The sequence below is a fragment of the Strix uralensis genome, chromosome 5, assembly GCF_047716275.1.
Source record: "Strix uralensis isolate ZFMK-TIS-50842 chromosome 5, bStrUra1, whole genome shotgun sequence".
NCBI lineage: Eukaryota > Metazoa > Chordata > Aves > Strigiformes > Strigidae > Strix > Strix uralensis.
The window spans coordinates 77,849,445-77,867,388 of NC_133976.1; positions in this window are offsets into that span (position 1 = coordinate 77,849,445).

The following is a 17,944-nucleotide window of genomic DNA, read 5'->3' on the forward strand; positions in this document are numbered from 1 at the left end:
CAAGATATTAGCTCCCCCTGCTTAAGGGGAGAGTAGAAGTAATCTTTTGTAACAGTGAGGCTTGCAAGGGTTATTTACTCACAGCTGAATGACTTCCCATTGCATATACACCAGGAAGTTTTTGACATTACTGAGCTTTCCACTACAGTGACAGCTACTCTGATTTATCACTGGGGCAAGACTGAGGATGCAAAAAAATCAAAGGCTGTTCAAAGTATGATTAGATTAATGATGACAGGCTCCACCTGGAAACCGAGAGCTTCTTTTGTGAAGGACGTAAGAGGAAAAAAAAAAACCTGCGACATTTTGAATAGAAACCTCACAAGTGAACACACACAGGGGGACATTTGGAAGCTGAAACCTCAGCAATGGAAGTGAGCACCCACACTGCAATGACAGAAACAAGAGCGTCCTCAGAAGGCTCTTTGTGGAAGTGCTCATTTCTTCTTGTTGCCCAGGTTTTGCTGGAAGGGAAGGTGTGAAATTAGACCCTCTTACAAACCGAAAGTACTTTCCAATCATTTTGTTTTTCATAGAGTTATGTAATACCCAAATCTGGAAAACCGTTCCTCAAAACCGCACATCAAAACACTGTTTCAGACATGCTGAAGTGAATGGGAGACCATCAATATTATTTCCAATGGAACCAGACAACTGCTCAGTAATTTAACATGCAGTTGTTACTCGTTTGGGACTCAGTGACCAGAGCTGCTGAATATATTTTCTGCTTTAGTGAACAATATTTATATTTAAAAAAACCCAAACAAAACAGAGGTTTTTTTCTCCTGCTCTTTTGCTGCTGCTGAAATTTATGAAGAAACAGATTTTTTTGTGAATGTTTCCAACTTGCTGAACTACCCATTGAAAAAATGTTCAAAGCGAGAGGTCCTAACTTGGCTTTGTGAAGACCTTCAGACAGTTTATTAGGCTATTCCCAATGCTCTCAAACATCTAGTTTTCTTACCAATACTTGTGTCTAAGGGAGCAGAGAGTGCTTTTTTCATTATGGTTTTTCTTTGACAGCTGTGTGCTGTGAAAAGTTGCACGGTATGTGACATAAAAAAGACTCAAACCATTTACAGATCAATACAGCCCAGTCTTGTGCACTTTCATTCTACTTCTGAACTCTCATACTTTGCTCAATCCGAGCTTGTGCTCTAGGTTACTTCTGCCATGCCCCTTTTAACTAACTGATGAAGTACAGTAGCAACAGCTGCTGGCACCAAAGAGAAAGAAGCCAACTTCAGAAGGCCAGACTAACAAAACAGATCAGTTTTGTTCTAGAAAGTACAAGGAAAGTACTAGAAAGTATGCTTTCTAGGTTAAAAAGTGAGAGAAAAATCCAAACTTCATTAGGATATAGATTTTTGTTCTTGTGTAGTTTAACAAGATAGTCCCATGTGGTCTCATGTTGTAACTGTGTAAAATGCAATATTGGGAACTGGCACCAGGAATGCCCACACAAATACCACATTGTTCCTGTGTAAAAAAGGAAAAAGGCAAGAGATGCATATATGCTGTGTTTTCAACTCTGAGCTGCTAAGCTGGAGAAATACATGGAGGTAACTCAGAGAAATAGTGTTTTATAAATAAAGTTGTCTAATAAATTGCTTTCTTCCACATTTTCCACTACAGATTTCATTGAGACATTAGAGAGACTGGCCAAGTGCATCTCTATTTTGCTGAAAGGCTTGTCATCTTTTTGCAAATACCTCAGGCTATCTGTTTAATCCAGTTCCTGGACTTCTGGCAATGGGTCTGCAACAAATGTCTCTGATATACAGCTTCATACTCTTCCTAAGAATGGTTACTTTGATTGCCTCCTCTGACTCCTTCACTTTCATCACCTGCCAAAACCTTTTACCTCAAATTCCCATCTCGTCAGTTCTTCTGAGGCAACGCGATAGAATAAATGAGCTTAGTATTCTTCCTCCAGTGAAGAGGTATGTAGCTCTCTGAACCGATGGTCTTTTTTCCTTCATATCTTGCCACCAATCCTGACCTTAACTGTCCCATTTTGTTCATAAAATAGCGTTTTATAACACAGACATACCATATTCAGAAATTATTGCACCGCAGACGTATTTTGCCCTATCAAACTATCCTTCATCCTTATACACTGAGAAACTGAAAATAATTCCATCTATACTTAGCTAACTTACCATAAAAATAATACATTTCAAGCTACTGTAGCATTGATTATGATAGCAATTAGATTATTTATCTGCGTTATGGAATGACACACAAAAGGCGAGCAAGCGAGATCTTGTCTGTTGTAGTTTTGGAACTTAAGAGAAGTAAATTTCAAGTACAGTGAATTTATTATAAAATATCCTTGGTAATCCCATCTTAAACAGAGTGCTCACTGAAAAAGTCACTAACACATACATCCATTAAACTCCTCCCACAAAACAGAATCAACAAACGTTCCTGCCACTTTATGCAATGTCAATAAATACTTCCAAAATATATCCAGCCCTTGCAAAATCCTCCCCCACATCTGTTTCCAATCATCACTTCATAATTCAGGGTACATCTCCCATTCCGGAAACCATTTGGACTTCATATAAAAAGATAAGGCTTCCTCCTGTCTGGCCCAGATATAGTTTATACCAAAGATAAATCAAATGCTATCCTAATTTATATAATGAACAAGGCAGATCTGCAGGTTTTGCAGACTCAAGGATTAGTGTTTTTTGGAAAGTAAGAATAACAAAATGAGGCGATAGGTAGATGCTTTGCCAGATTTTAGTAGGAGCAGCTGTAATGAACACTTTCAAAATCTTGCCCATGACATTCACCTCTAGTGAGTTTTGCTCCTGCTCACAGCTGCTAGTAGCTTGACCTTCCTGAGATAAATGCTGTAACAGCCCTTTTCCTTTCCCTCAAATTTACTTTGGTTTCCTACTGCTGATGGTTTCTGGTGCCTCTAGAAGTTACAACCCCAGCATCCCTCCCATTCAACACCTGCCACAAAACACCTATACTTCTGTTCTCTACTCTTTTTTCTTCATTCACATTTGTCTTCCTACAGCCTTTCCACCTTTATGTTACCGTAAAGACCTTTTCTACCCATGTTGCTTCCCTATCTCTCAGTGAAATGTCACCATCCAGGTCTCTGTAAAACAAGAAACTTACTTTACATGACTCTACTTGAGGCCCAAATTGTGTGATTCCTAAGCCACGTTTCACATTATTTTCTTCAGCCAGCATTGTCCCCCACCAAACACCCTTGTTTAGCATTGAAAACTGCTGTTGGAGTGATGCTACTTCCATTACTTTTTTTCTTTTCTGGAAGTAGAGCTTACAAACCCTGCCTGCAAACCAGGACCCCGCTGTATCAAACTCAACAGACACAGAACAAAGGAAGCCAGAAAAGACGGTCCTTGTCTGTCTCTACTAAATAGCCAAAGTACAAATCCTGGTTTTGGAGCCGGCTCATTCAGCTTTGCCTCAGGGTTATTTGCACCACGGTGTGTCACAGCACAGCTGTGCCCTAAGTAAACTTTAAAAGACCATTGTACAGACTTGTGACTGTCAAACACAATAGAGAGACATAAAACACTTGAAAAGCTTTAATTGTCAAGAAAAAGAAGAGTTTGTTAAGGGCAATATTTGAAAGAGAAATAATTTAACCTAAAAAAGGTAAACCTGAGTCAGAAACTCCAGATAAAATTTCTGGCAGTGGGATACAACAGCATGGAAATCACCCTTCAAGGACAGCAACAAAACCCTGCTCTTCTGGAATTTTAAGGCTCACATAGATTGGGCACAGGGCAGAATCCAGGGAACAGCATTAGATGCCATGAAAGGCTTACTCCGCTGCTAAATTCAGTGACAGAGAAATGAGCTGAAAGCTCTGGTGTGTTACTAAGGTACCTCTTATTCACAGCTCAGCTGTCTTTTACGTTTACATTCATTACAGGATGCTGACGTGGTGTTTTCTTCTGTACTCTGATATGGATTTTAAGCTGAAAAACACTAGTCAAGAGATTGAATTACTGACACAGATACATTAATTGGTTATTTGAATATTATATTCTATGTGCATCACAGAAATAATTAAAATTATTTCCCTTTCTTCAAAAATGGGAGAGAAAAGACAGGCAAATCAGAAATTGCCTCCGAACCCCATAGAGACATTAGTGACACAGGCATTTGCCCCAGCAGTCCAGCGAGTCATGTGGCTGGGACATGCTCCTGAGCAGCCAAGTCTTCAATAAAGATAAAAGCATGACTAATTGCAGTCTTCCTTCTTAGGTGCCACGGCAGTAGGCATTAGCCAGACTGAGCTCAAAGCATTAGAGTAATTAGCCTGAGTCAGTAGTGGGCCAGCATTTGTCTGGGCTGGTGCTGTGTGGTCCAAAGCCACCTCTAAAACTGCCCTCTGTGGATACTCATCCCAAATACTGAGGGTGAGTCCCAAGGGTGAATGCAGGGTAAAAAGTAAAGACCAAGAAACTGAGACAAAGGAGGATTTGGGACACCTCTCCTGATAATGTTTTTCTTAGCTAGGGGAAAGCCACAGGACAGAGTAATCCTTTCCCATGGAAGAAGTTCTAAAGGCATGAGCTGCAACTACTGCTGATGTTTGGTTAGGAGAGCTACTGGAGTGAGCAGCTGCAAGTTGAGCCGAAACTCCTTCCTTCTCCAGTTCTTTTTGGTGATATTTTATGCAACGTTAAATTAAGGTCAGATAAAGGACATGTTAGTAATGTCCTTGCCAGTGAAAACCACAAGTTAACTATTAAATTATGTTTATTTACTTACTGCTTTATAAAAAGAGTTTCCCTTTGAAAGTCCATTTGAGGAACCTGTGAGACTGGGAACAATATTTGGACACAGCTCTGAACAGTTAATGGAAGTTCTCTGTGCTCTGTCTGAAACCAGTTGTGGTTCCCTTTTAGCACATTAGTTGAATGTATACACTGGGAATATTTTACTTTGTTTTATGTTATTGCAATTTGCAAAATTTACACTAATAGTCCAATTTCATGCAATTATCTGAATGCAAAACATTGTTCGGTTGAATTCCCATAGCTTAATCCTACTAGTTCCCTTGGCTGTGTCACTTTCAATTACGAACCAAGGTCTGCACATCAGTTGAAATGCTGCTATTGTAAAAATGGATCCTTTCTTTAAAAGTTATTTTCAGTGGTCTTCTGCCATACAGGCTGTTTTTATTGTCTGCAACCAAAGGCACTTTAAGGAAATCTGATTTTAACATCACAGGCTTGCAATACATATACTTTAGCTAGAGTGGTTTGTTGTGTTATTGTGGCAGTAACCCAGTTATGTTTGCACCATAATTGTACCTCTAAATGTCTCTTGAGCTGCACATATGGGGCAAAGTGTGGCTTTATGAATACACAGGGGAAGGGGAAGAAAAGAGGAAGGCCATACCAAGAATTACATCCTTTTTTCCTTAACACAGCTCACACAGTTTTGGAAGGCAAGCAATGGATGATGTTAACACTACATTAATGCCAACTTGGTGTTCAAATCTGAGTATTCAGAAATCATAAGGCTGGCTAAGGGATCATACATGTCTGGTTTTGTATTTGCTTTTCCCTTTTTGGAGCCTTTACAGTTCACATCTTGAAGTTTTACTCCACAATCTAGGGGAAAAAAGTTTTTCTTTTTAAGTAAAGTCCAAGTTTTTATTAAATTATGTGACTCCAGAATCTAGGACTTAAAGAAGAATACCAAAGAAGTTAAGACTTATACAAGTCAGTGACAATGTGGTAAGTTCCCCAAATCAAGTGAATGAATTAACCTAGACAACTGACCTGCCTTTCTGGAAGGAAGCACATTTTGTACATCTTGAAAAATGTGGATAACGTCATGCTGTGGAGTATAGTTCCTTGAAGCTTCAGAAAGCTTGACTCCTGCTCTAATACATCCCCCTCTCTTTCTGTTCCTCTGAAATACCTGTCCTGCATTTCCTTATTTGTGCTCAATGTACTGCATCCTTGATTGCTTACAGACCTCTCCTTTTTGGTAGGAGGAAACTATTCTTACATCCACTTTGGAAAGAACTTGCATTCCTTGACTCAACCAGGACAAATGTAATAGATCCCTTTTAACTGAAGTTACATGCGTGCATTTCTTTGAAACAGTCTCTAAGCTCCATTCCTTTGTTGTGAATGAAAGAAATAATACGCATTTCCAGGTAAGATAGGGCAGACATCAGCCTCTGGCCTTACGTGGCTTTCTCCTTTGTCTATAGAGAAAGGCTTCGATAACTAGGTTCTTTCTTGTAGATCGATAATGTTAGATGAAATGAATTCCAACACTGATGTCACATTTTGGGTAACCATGAATCAAAATAATAAAATTAAATTCCTTTTTTATTTTCACTGCCTCAAATATCTTCCATCTTTTTTGCCCTAGAGGAACAGCTGCCTCTCCAAGCAGTGAAATTTCTGTTCCATATAAAAGCTACACATTTATCTGACATCATTATTCAGGTCTCCGGATGACCTTCATCAAAGAAAAGGAACTGGAGACATGACATTTTGGATATTAAAATGTGAAAAATAAGAAGAAAAAGAGGGAAACCCCCGAGATTTTAAACAGGACAGCAGTAAAAAACAAACTCACTGTTTTTAGCTTTGCATTTCACATTTTACAAACTAATTATATAGTCACACACCCAGATACACACACATAGATACCCTGTTACTAATTACCTTTAAGGAATACTTCAGACAGTAAGGCAGGATTCTCCCATCTTATTTTGGCTGGCATGCTTTATAGTAGCCCCTTCTCGTTGAACCTGCAAACAGGGCCATTCTGGCACTTTACTTACATGGTATTTTATTTGTGAATATTAGTGCTAGCCCAGAGTAAAGTCTCAGGGAACACAAATTTCATTTTGTGCTATATGCCAGCCGTCTCCATCACAGGCACCAAAGAGTAAAAAATATATATCAGCTCCCTAAGGATCCTTTCATTTTCTTCATCTGCTTTGTTAGAGCTGCCACAGTCACTCACTCCTTGCAGAGGATCAGACAGACACATGTAACACCTTTGCTCATTTCTACAGGAAATCACTCACAAAGCTGGTTTCCTATCATTAGGCTACTCTGAGAAGTAACTGATAGCGATGCAGGCCTCGGCAATTATTTAACATGGTGAACAGACAGAAATAAGTGGACTGGCTGCCTTGATGCTGCAGTACTTTTTTCTCATGTGACTGTCTGGAAATTCTGCTGCCCTGAATCTCTGGTTTCTAGTGAATGTATAGTAATGCACCAGCCTCTTGCTTGGGATATATTACTAATACAGAATATTATGCTTTCCAGCATTTATGTGTTATGTGCACTGCTAGCACAAAAGTATACGCTAGAACTGGCAAGCTTATTAATTACAATTCTGATTTAACTTTCCTATTCCTATGTCTTTTATATCTTTGCAACATCCATTTTTATATATATATACGTGCATATATATGCATGCACACATACATTTATAAGTATACAAGCATTGGATGCTCTATTTTTGGAGCAGAAATCAATACTAGCTGCCCACTGCCAAGTGGCTCCCCAGAATGCCTGACCATGAAATTCTGCATTAAAAAACACCACATGGGACACAGAGGAGAAAAAGGAAGAATGTTCAAATGAAGGCATATTTCCATTTCCTACTTGCAAAGCACTATATAAACAGAAAATTAGAAGGTATCAAAATCGACATTCTTAGTGCTCTTAGAGTTGTGTATCACATATTGTATTTCATTATACATTTTTTTAAAAGACTCCACCTACTCTCTGGGACTAGAAATCTTTTAATAGCATGAAGTTAGTCAATCTTTCTTTCATTAATATTCATATATATGCCCCAGTTCTTACATTTAAATCCACTGATGAAGATTCAGTGCTGCTGCAGCCAAACACTGTGCAGGACTGGGACCTTTTTGTGCCAGCAGCCCCCATGAAGCACTGAACTGCGTGGTGGGAAAATGGCGTTCATTAAACAGCACCCACTTCTCCTGCTTTCTGCTCTCCTAGCCCTTCTTCTAATTCCTTGAATATCTTTGGTGCACCCTCGGTTGAGGGGGGATGTGTTCCCATTGCAGTGATGAGAGTGATAGGCAGGGACTTGTAATGTGCCTGTCCTCTGTGTTGCAAAAGACATTTTAATAATCTTTGCCAAGTTATTCAATCTTTTAATCTTTTGCATTATAAAATGTTCCCCATTTTATGAAAGGGAGACAATAGTGCTTCTCTTCTTCCCAAGAATTTCTTACAACCATACAGCTTCTGGTTTCCATTTAGCACTAACTCGATCTCCTTATGCAGCACTACACTGTGATGTGTAAACTTAGCCTGAAATGGAGTATGAAGGCAGAAGAGACCATTATGATCATCTAGCCTGGCTTCCTCTAGGATTTTTCTCAGGGATTCCTGCATGAGGCTCCACAGTTTCAGTTGCCAAGGAAACAATTATCAATCTTTTCCATCCCTCACCATCCCTATCCCTCCTTTCCATTTTGTCATTTCTTGCTACAATAAAAAATCTTGTCAAATGTCCTAGTCCCTAGCTGTAGCATCCTTACCTCCACCTCAAAGAAAGAATGGGAAAGGGTGGTGAGGATCTTTGGCTGGGAGTTCAGCCTGAAGCTTACCTCTTATTCTTGGATTCTGTGCTGCAGGCGGACAACCCTTTTAAAATTATCCTCTCCACTGCAGATAGCTTATCAAATGCTGTACTGTTTGACTAACACAGGACATATTATTTTTTTAAATTACCCAGCAGTGTACCGCTTGATATATTTTTGGTACCTTTTCTTTCACCATAGCCTTAGCTCCACTACAGCCTCATGTAGAAATGCTTTGGAAAAAAACCACACTTTATTGTAACATGCAGCTGAGGAGCAAAAGCAATAATGAGGTAAAGAAAGGAAGATGCAAAGAGATGGAAAACAGTGTAGGAGAAAAATAGAAGGCAAAACCCTGCATCAACTAGAGAATAAATTAGATTTGGTCAGAGCCAGAGATAAATTTCTGGACTCTCAGGAGGTTAAACTTGGGTACCTTCAGGCAAGTTACAGGAGATCTGCATGGTTCCTTAAGGTCTGATGAGTCCACCTGTATAATTCATAGCTTCTGACAGTTGCACTGATTTTATTCCCTTAAATACAACTCTGGTCAGGGCAACTAAAGGACAGAAGGGTGTCTCACCAATGTAATTGGAAAGGTAATCCCCTCAAATCCAGTGGAATTATATCAGTGTAATTAGTTCCTCAGTGTGCACAAGAAGGAGGATGAACACACTAACTGCAGGGAGGGAAAGAAGAGCCAAGTACTCACAAAAAGCTTATGGGGAAGAGGGCTGCCTTTTGGCATGTTTTGATAATTCACCACTTAGAGTAATTGTCCCGCTTTTATAAGTAACCTAACAGTAGCTCACAGAAAGGAAAGCAGGCTTACCTTGCAAACCTCAGGAATATCAGATGATCAAATAAAAGTCAGGGATACGCAGAAACTGAAACATTCCTCAGGGTAAGCTCCTAGGGAGAGAGAAGCAAGGTAGACTTAATTAATAAGTCAATTCCTGCTTATGGTCAGGGAGTGATGCTCCAGCCCTTCCTCTTCTGGACACTCATTTTTGGAGCTTGCTGAGGTTTTTTTGCTCTGTGTGTGAGATATAACAAGGTGGGTCTGAGGATAGCCAAACCATGCACATATACACAGAAAATGTAACGTCATACATACACCACCATGGAAACACTCAGCGCATGTCCAGTAGATTGGCACCAGAGCCACTGGGCCTCTGCTGGGACCTCCATGGGCCAACACCTCAGGAGCGGCCTGTGGCATTACTCACTATAAGCCTGGGAAACCTGGATCTTTTGGCCATTTGGGTCCATTTGTTTAAGATGCTGTATCAAATGTAGCCCAGCAGGATGCACAGATACTGAGATCCCTGATACTTTTTCTGCAGAAATCACTTACTGATGGTTTAGGGTGGTTGTAACAGAAGTAGTAAGAAAAATCTGTGTGTGAAAAATGATGGAGAAAACAAGTTATTTTTATGAATGTCAACAATATCTCAGTTTTTCTGTTGGCTATTTTCCTGCCAGGCTGTACAGAAGAATGTTAGAGGGAAGCAAATAGGAAGAAAACAGTGACAACGTACCAATACAGTTTCAAATATCACAGAGCTGTTAAAGAAGTATATTGGGGAATATCTACCCACATACCTTCAGGCAGGCAAGTGTTAATTTCTCCTAAATCCAGGGAGAATAAAGAAGACACTGAACTGCTGAAAACCACAGCTAGACAAAGAGGAATGAATGAACAGCAATGTTGGGATGAGTCAGAAAAAAGCCAGCCTTTAAGAGAGAGTTGGTTTTGGCACTCGATCTCAAACAGGTGTGTTTATGCTTAAGTGGAGACTGTTGAAACCATGTTTTCTGGTAGGACTTACGTACAAATGCTCTTTCTTTGTTTCATCTCACGTTTCATCTTCTGATTTCCTTTGGCTGAAGAAACATCTTTCCTTTCAAAAAAGATATTCTTGAGCCCTCTGGACCCGCTGCTGGCCTGAAGTGTGTTGGGTCAGTGCGGTGCAGAGCAGGGGCTGCTGACTTCTCTCTTCACATGAGTGCCGGATTCAACTACCCTGGAGAAGACTATGTGGAGGGAAAAAAAAAATCCCTAGTTGGCAGCAACATGAGGTGAGTTAGCGTGCTGGCTGCCTCACAAGCCTGTACAGCCTCCTCCCTTCGGCAGTGGTACACAAGTGTGACAACTCATTATTCCCAGATAAGAAAAGCAACAACTCTGTATAAAAACAAAACGAAACAAAACAAAACAAAAAACCCCAACAAACAGGTAAACCTGAGAAGGGTACTGTCACTTGACTCTACTGTTTCTCCCACTGGGGCGTGCTGCATAGTTCCCAGGCAACCGCTCCCCTGCTGCTGCCTGCCCCTGCCAGGCTGATGGCAGAGAAGAGAGTATCAGTTTGCAAAAAGAGAGTGATCCCACTCTGCTCAGAAACAGCTCAATCTTCCCTTACGGCAGACCTGAGCATATTAATCGAGCAAATGGCACCCGGAGGCAGAACCTGAAGGTTATCTCTTATGCTGTCCGCCTGGGCTTTAAACTATTCAACTCCCGTTCACGCTATAGGACAGATGGGCAGTGGGGTGCAGGCAGCAGTGTCCTCTCCACAGCCCTGGCTGGAGATGTACTGGGGAGGAAAAGGCTCTCTGCTGCTTAGGAATCTTGAGAGGGAGTCAGTGAGGGCCCCGATCATGGAGGTCTTGTGTCCTGGAGAGCCTCTGCCACTTGCTTCTGGATCCAAGACAGACCCTTTATGCCCTCAGGATCAAAAATAGCTCATTTCACCAAATATCCCCTAATATCTTGAATGTTTCAGACTCATCAATGCCATCCACTAAGCTAAAACTTCCCCATCTACTACTCACAGCTTCTACCTTTCCAAGACTAAGCAGCCCTTTGCTATCAGAGCACGCCCGATCACTCTGCGTGACTGTCTTCATCACTGTCTTCTGTCCTGCTAATCGTTGCCAGCCCCTGCTGGTCTAAATAGTGATTTCATGTTCATTTAGATCATAGGTTAAATTGTTACATTAATGGATTAAGCAGCTTCCAGCATTGCCCTAATCTCCATGAGCCTCTCCTGGACTCCTCACTGGCTCTTTGAGGTCTGTCAGCAGGCCTCCTCTTGGTGCTGTTCATGCAAGCTGTATTGATATTTGCACGGTGTTCATTTTGAGACTCAAAATGCAGCGCACTACTGACTCATATGCCCAACACAGTTTCACATACATTATCAATCACCTTTGTGAACCAAATATGTAGTCTTATCAAAGCACAAAAATCAGGTTTGTTTGATAAGTTTGCTTATGGTTACCATAAAAAAAAAGTGGCATTAACGATATTCTTTTCCTTAATTTTTTCTTGACTGAATCCCATACAAGTTTTCCTTTATTTTCCTTGAAACTGATCTAAGCCTAGCCAGCCTGCAATTACTGGGCTCATTCTCCTGGGCAAAATTAATACTAGTCTTTTGCTCTGCTTTGTGCCTTTATTGTGTCCTTGTCCTGACCCCACCCTTCTCTGAGTGTCTCTGCCCTGACCTGCTTCACAGAGCAGCATGTCCTCTTTCGCTCCTGGAGGGGCTTAGGGGAAGGCATTGAGGCTTCTTCCTCTCCCTTGCAAACCATTGCAGAGCTACTGCATGTATGAAAGTCTGGGTTCTGGGAGGGTGGAGGGCAAGAGAGAGGACTTTGGGGATCTACATGCCCACAGTACTACCTTGGTACCTCCACACTATGTTACTCTGTCCCAAAGAGACAGCCCCTGGTCTCAAGAGAGACCAGACTACCTGAGAAATCAGGGATGAGTGAGGACGGTAGAGCTGGAGAGTTGTCCTGTCCCTGCTCACACTTCTCCTAACCTTTGTCCAGAAGGTTTAACAGCACTGCCATGATTGATGATACCATAATTGCATCCTTTTGTTTGTTATCAACAGCAAGGTTCAAATTATATCATTTCTTCTTACCTGTGGGTCTACTCTAAAGTCTGCTGGAGCCTTTTCATTAGCATCAATTAGCATCAGATCAGAGTTTATAATTGCATTTCCCTGGATGCATCACACTCATTCTCTTCCTTTTTGGGATGCTCAGCATGATCAGAGGGTCTCCTTTGCACGAGAGCCGTAGCAGTTGCATTTGCTTTTCCAGAGGAGTTACAGGGCTTCTTTCCACTTGCCAGGCCCTGTTCATACAGTGTGGCGTTTCAAAGCCACTGGTGGGGCTCCTTCCCACCAAGCCAGATTCTCTGATTGCAGGATTCCCGAGAATTAAAACAGATTTTTCCTACAAGTCCTTAAAGAAATCAACGTTTACTCACCAGGAAACAGATTCAAGATCACACAGCTGTCCTGCTAGGGTAACCTGTTGTAAAAACCTATATAAAGAGCATATGCCAGGCCATGGAGAGCACAGGAGAAACACATGTTGCATGGTAGAAAGGGTAGATGCAGCAGAATCGGTTTCAGAAGATCGTTATTTTATTCAGCAACATACTTCAAGTGCCCTTTGCTAAGGAGGCCTATTAATAAATGGACACAGAGGCTGTAATAAACTAAAGAACAACTGCTTCACAGTTCAGAGAGTAAATATAGTGCCCTGGGCAAGCAAGCGAGATGGCTCAGTAACAGAGAGCTCAGCACAGACCAGTCAGGACCATTGATAACTCTGCTTATCGCAAAGAGGAAAATCAGGATGATGAGAGAAAATAAAGAAAAGAAGAAAGAATAAAAGTGAGAGAGAAGGCAGCCACAGAAAACTGAGCTTTATAGTAAGTGTGTGCATTGCCCTGTGACCCTTCCTGCCTATAGTTAGAGGGCAAGGAGTCATATACCCTATTAAAAATCTCTTAAAAAACCAAATCCTTTCTCTGCAACCTCTGCTTGTAGTGAAGTAAGGTCATAAATGACAAATGTGGTTCAGAAAAAATTTCTCAAAGTTTTCATTAAACATAAAGAGTAATAAAACATTATGAAAGGAACCCAAGCATTGTTTCTGTTGTAAACCACAGGCGGTTTACTTCTCAGAGATTGCTTATCAGTTATTCTTTTTCCACAAAGCAGATCATTGGCTTCTCAAGCATCTGCACATAGCTCAAAACCTTGGAGTATTTCGTGGTGAAAGCCCTGTCTCCTTTGAAAACTCGGAAAGTGGTAATGAGGAAAGACAAAATAGACACGCTTCTCCGCTCAGTTTTCTTCTTGCAGGGCTGAAATCAGGCTGCTGCCTTTGCAGCTGAGGTGAAATATATTGGGGGGGGGGGGGGGGAATAAAATCTAAACAACTCCTCACCTTCCTGAGAAGTGATAGTCTTCATCATTACTGTAGCCAGGATCCTCTGGAGAGCAGTGGATTTAAGAAGCCAGAGGACTCCTATTTCTGTTCAAAGGGCGGGCAACTGAGATGGATGAATGGGCCCCCACGACCTTTCACCATCCAGATTTTGCCTTCAGGTAGTTCTATCAATTTGCTGGGAATCTCACAATCAGTGGTTCCAGCACTGGATGTGTTGGAGCTGCTAACATTTGATATCCAGCTGAGGTATTATAAAATCCTCTGCACAGGCACAGCGCTGTTTCCTGTGATCAAAGGCAAGCCCTGTGATCAAAGGTATATGTGTTTGAGGATCTTTGACTCTTTCTAGAGAAAAGTACCAGTAAAATCCTTACTGGAGTGCTGAATGAATATTCTGCTTACTTTTGCTTTACCTCTAGTACAGACTATTTTTTTAACTGAAATATTTGAGTACCTTTTTTGTAATTGTCTCTATGGTCTCTGAATTCTGCTACCTCCCTTTCAAAGCACCTGCATTACAATGTCTCTCACCAGGTTTCCCAACGCTACCGGGTCTGGCTGGGATGGAGTTAATTTTCTTCACAGCAGCCCATATAGTGCTGTGTTTTGGATTTGTGTCCAAAACAGTGCTGATAACACAACAGTGTTTTAGCTGTTGCCGAGCAGTTCTTGCACAGGGTCATAGGCCTGCCCTGTTTCCCACTCTGCCCCACCAGCGAGTAGGCTGGGGGTGGGCAAGAGGCTGGGGTGGGAGAGCTGGGGCAGCTGATCCAAACTGACCAAAAGGATATTCCATACCATATAATGTCACATTCAGCAATAAAAACTGTGGGGAAGGGGGAGATTCCAAAGCTGCTGTTGCTCAGGGACTGGCTGAGCATCAGTCTGCTGCTGGGAGGTGGTGAGCGATTGCCCTTGCATCGCTTGTGGGTTTTCTTCTTTATTTGTTAAACTGTCTTAATCTCAAGCCAGCCTTCTTTCACACCAATATATTTGAGTATTTCTACCGTGCTTGGCACTTAACAATGTCATCTAGCACCCAGCCTGCTTTATTTCATATGGCTGCACAGCACCGAGTACAACACACTGGCCGCGACTAACTTTTCTGTGCCACCTAATTGCAGTTAAGGAATAAGACAGGATTTTTAAATCCCTTCACTTCTCGGTACTGACAGCGTGTCCCGTACACTCACCCGGGGGAGCCGAGCCGAGCCGAGCCCGGGCGGTGGGCGGGGCCGTGGGCGGCCGCAGGCGCCGAGCGCCCTCTGGCGGCCGACGTGGCGCAGCGCCTCGGGCCGGTGCCGGAGCCCGCGGGTGGCGGCTGCCGAGGGCCGAGCCCAGCGCCGAGCCCATCACCGCTCCGCCGGTAGAAAAATATTTTCTTCCTGCGCTCCAACGTCTTGTGCACACCCCACATTGGAGACCACCGCTCCAGAGCCTGGGTGGAACAATCTGAGAGACCACCTGATTTTTTCAAGAGGGTGAGCGCTGCCACCCCCACCCAATCTTCTGTATTTTGCTTAGAGCAGTGAAAACTCATTGCTTCTGAAAATCCCTTCTTTTCTCTTTCCCATCTACATCACTATTTTTTTCTCCTCCTCTTTGACCCACTGCCTGTTTTCCTCTCAGCTCTCTTTCGTCATGTCTGATCTCAGAACATTTCATCCCCTTTATCCAACTTTCCCAGTAATAACCAGACCCTCTCCCATCTTGTGGTGCCCTCCCCCTTCTTCACACAGTCTTTTTTACCTCCTTTGTTTAATCTGCCTGCGTTGTGCACCCACATTTCCATATTTTAGCAGGCAGCATCAAGGGCAGGGGGTGGAGAGCGTGACAGACTGGGGCAAGTGGCAGTGCCGGGGGGATTGCATGGATGTGGGGGAAGGATTCCCAGCTGCCTTGGTTCTTCCCTGCCAGTGTTTTAACACTAGTGGGGCGCACACACACGTGAAGGGTTAAAACAAACATGCTAGGAAAGAAGTGCTCGTCCAGGCTGAGTGGTGAGCCCTCACCAGAGTGTCTCTAAGGCCTCGCTGCCATGCAAACACAGTTGTTCATTATATTAATTTAAAGCCTTAACCCCCCGCCCCCCCCCCCCCCCCCCCCCCCCCCAACCCGTCCTAATGGGATTTGCTCATCCCGTCACCCTCCACTACACACTATTGCCTCTCACAGGCTGCACCAGCCCACCCCGCGGCTTTCACCTGCCCTGCTAAATTATGCACACACATGCTGGGGTCAAAACAATATTGAAAGAAAATAAAGGAGCCGGGGGGAGAGGTGAAGAAATGGGATCATGCAGGACAAGGGTCATTTAAAAAAGAGGAGGGGGTATTCTGATCCTAGGGAAAGCAGGGATAAGGAGGGAGACGTGACTAGACTGGCTCACCGATACACAAGACAGCAGAGCTCTGACACCTGGGGACTCCACATCACGTAACTTTTGTAAGAATAAAATAGACAAATAATCTGGCACGTGCCGGTGAAGTATGGCTGAACCTTCATCGATGTCTCCTGTGGTCTCCTTCCAGACCTGCCTTTATTATTGCTATCGCTTCTACTCCATAAACTCCTGAGGAAGCCTGTTGCGGTCCGAAGGAGAGAGTCAGATCAAGGATATTTGGGTGTGGAAGAAACACCCTCAGAGAGCCAAAGTGAGCTTTTCTTGAGCAGCCCAGCAGCGCCGTGATGAAGCTGTGACCAAACCCCTGGTCTGTGGGGGAGCAATTCAGTAGCAGCCATGCTCTTTGTTTGTGTGTGCATTAATTGCTCTCTGTGGTTTTCAGACTGTCCCTGAGCATCCAAAGGGAAGGGATTTTTTTTGTCTCAGAGACCAGTCACAGTATTGTGAACTATAGTAAGTCTTTCTTTTTAACTGTACTTCCCCCCATTTTTTTCCCCTGTGACATTACTACAAGTTTTAATTTATTTTTATACAATCTTGGAATAAAAAAAAAAGGGGAATAAAGAGACTTTTTTGTATTTAATGCACCAGAGGTAGCATGCTGTCCAAGTACAAATGGGAAGAGTTCCAGATGCCTCCTGGACTTGTGGCCTCCTGCACCCCAAAACCACATGTCTGGATGTGTCCAGAAAGGCCTGTGCACAAATGCAGCCTGGAGTTAAGTGTACTTAAGCTACCTGGCATGCCTTTTCATTGGACCTTGTTACAGGGTTAACACAGGGGTGACGAGTCCCCGCGGGGATGGAGTGCTGCTCCCTGGTTTGTGCTGGGTCCCTGGGGCTGGCACGGTGGTGGCAGCGCTGCCTGGAGAAGCCTGCTCCTGTCCCAGCCTGCTGCCTTGACAAATGGGTTTTAGCGTGGCTCAGGATCTGCACGCTGAGCTCCTCCCAAGGCTGCTTCCCTTTGAGCAAAAGCCCCAAATAGCAGAGACTGACATATAGTGCAGTGTGGGGGCCTTTAAATAACAGCCTTTATTGCTCATTATTTGCACAACCCCCTCACAGGAGAAAACATAAAGAGAAAGCGCATTGCAGGAAACCCTGATGCAGGCATGTTTGCTCTAGCCTGACCGGCATAGTAAGAAAGAGAAGACACAAGAATTTACGAGATGCAGGTCCACAGCTCCAGCATGGGTTTGCTGTGGAGATCTGACACACGTGCACAGGTGACTAAAGTCTGCGTTTCACAGAACAGGACCACTCCCCTCCCTCTCCCAGTCCCCCTTTTCCAGTTTCATTTGAAGTGAATAGCAATTAGGAGGGCAGAGCAGCGTTGGAAGTCAGACAAGCTCTCCTCACATGTATAAATACGAATTTAGGTGCCAAATTTTAGATGCCAGAATTAAAACAAAGCCACTGCATTGGAAAGCATAAGCAGCACACGCCAGGAACATCAGCACTGCTATGCGTACATACACCATGTTGGTGTGTCCCCCCACCCTCCCAATTTTAAGTAAGAGCCATACCCACCTTGAACAAAGCAGTTTGGCCGAGGTGAACACTCTCAAAGCAGCAGCAGAGATTCCTTCTGGCCCAGAAAGAGTTGGACTGGCCCAAGCTTGGTGATGGTAATTTTTACCAGGTGCTCAGGCTCATGCTCTCCAGGCACTGATGTTA